The sequence below is a fragment of the Mastomys coucha genome, unplaced genomic scaffold, assembly GCF_008632895.1.
Source record: "Mastomys coucha isolate ucsf_1 unplaced genomic scaffold, UCSF_Mcou_1 pScaffold1, whole genome shotgun sequence".
Lineage (NCBI taxonomy): Eukaryota > Metazoa > Chordata > Mammalia > Rodentia > Muridae > Mastomys > Mastomys coucha.
Window position 1 is genome coordinate 63,757,621 of NW_022196891.1, and position 1,773 is coordinate 63,759,393.

The 1,773-nt window shown below is 41.8% G+C and overlaps 1 pseudogene; it reads left to right on the plus strand.

Annotated features, from left to right (window-relative positions):
* The first annotated feature begins 1,004 nt into the window (after nucleotides 1-1,004).
* Nucleotides 1,005-1,529, plus strand: LOC116070939 (annotated as a pseudogene).
* The last annotated feature ends 244 nt before the right edge of the window (nucleotides 1,530-1,773 follow it).

Genomic DNA, 1,773 nt, shown 5'->3' on the forward strand with positions numbered 1-1,773 from the left:
TTGAAGGCCCTCTAGTTGGAGATGGTGTCATTTGTGGCAGGTTAGCCACCAGGCAAAGAAAATGCCCTAGCTTCATCTGTAGGCAAATGATGCCCAGGACAAACAGACACAGGGAAGTCCACTGCTAAGCTCTGCCAAGACAAGCAAGTCCTTCATAATTCCTGCTTCACAAAAGATCTGTCAGATATTCTGGGCCAGAAGGCTGAAGATGATGCTCAAATATTTTAGAGAATATTGGTGACTGTCCAGGCAGCAGCTATCTCTGTCATATCTGTAATTTTTGGAAGCTGCACCCCTGTACTTCCTGTATACTCAGGTAATATTTTTTTTTCCTTCTCAAATCTCTGATTGAGACTAGATAGTCTTATTATAAACTTAAGTTGTTTAGGATTTAAGAAGATGTTCTAGATCTAAGAAGATGTTTTTAGGTTGATAATGCAAGTTAGGATAGAAAACTGATTTAGATACAGAACTCTGAACTCACCAGGGTAGGATAGATAATAGAATACTTCTCCATAGCTGCTAAATAGAAACATTTTAAATGTAACTCTTACCTAATAATTTTCATAATGGTTTCATAATTATTCCTATTGTATGTTGTTTATTATTATAAGGGAAAGTGCCTTTTTATTTAGACAAAAAAAGGGGAATTGTTGAGGTTTGGTCTGTTGCTATGTATTATAGTGCTAAATTCTGTACCCGAAGGTCTAGTTGTCTACCGGTGAATTCTCATGTTTACCTGCTTTTGTTTTGCATCCTTGCTTTATAATTTAAAACTATTGGTTGAATAAAAATTGCTACAGCCAATTACTAGAGGGATTAGAGGTAGGCAGGTTTTGAGTTTACATGGTTGGAGGTTGCAGGGAGAGAAGGAGAGCACCGTGAGAGGAGATGGACCATGAGCCAAGAGAAACAGTGAGTATTCAGGTACACCACCTGGGCGGTAGCCAGGCCAGCAGTTAAGAAAGTAGCTTAGGGCTTTGCAGACGCCACTGTCGCTTTCTCGCCGCTTGCTGCAGTCATGGTCAACCCCACCATGTTCTTCGACATCACGGCAGATGACAAGTCCTTGGGCCGCGTCTCCTTCGAGCTGTTTGCAGACAAAGTTCCAAAGACAGCAGAAAACTTCCGTGCTCTGAGCACTGGAGAGAAGGGATTTGGCTATAAGGGTTCTTCCTTTCACAGAATTATTCCAGGATTCATGTGCCAGGGTGGTGACTTCACACGCCATAATGGCACTGGCGGCAGGTCCATCTACAGAGAGAAATTTGAGGATGAGAACTTCATCCTGAAGCATACAGGTCCTGGCATCTTGTCTATGGCAAATGCTGGACCAAACACAAACGGTTCCCAGTTTTTTTATCTGCACTGCCAAGACTGAATGGCTGGATGGCAAACATGTGGTCTTTGGAAAGGTGAAAGAAGGCATGAACATTGTGGAAGCCATGGAGCGTTTTGGGTCCAGGAATGGCAAGACCACTAAGAAGATCATCATTTCCGACTGTGGACAACTCTAATTTCTTTTGACTTGTGGGCATTTTACCGATCAAACCATTCCTTCTGTAGCTCAGGAGAGCATCCCCACCCTATCTGCTTGCAATACTCTGTAATCTCTGCTCTCACTGAAGTTCTTTGGGTTCCATATTTTCCTCATTCCCCTTCAAGTCTAGCTGGATTGCAAAGTTAAGTTTATGATTATGAATAAAAACTAAATAAGAAAAAAAAAAAAGAAAGTAGCTTAGGGGTGTCCCCTAGTTATTGTCAGAGGCAAGA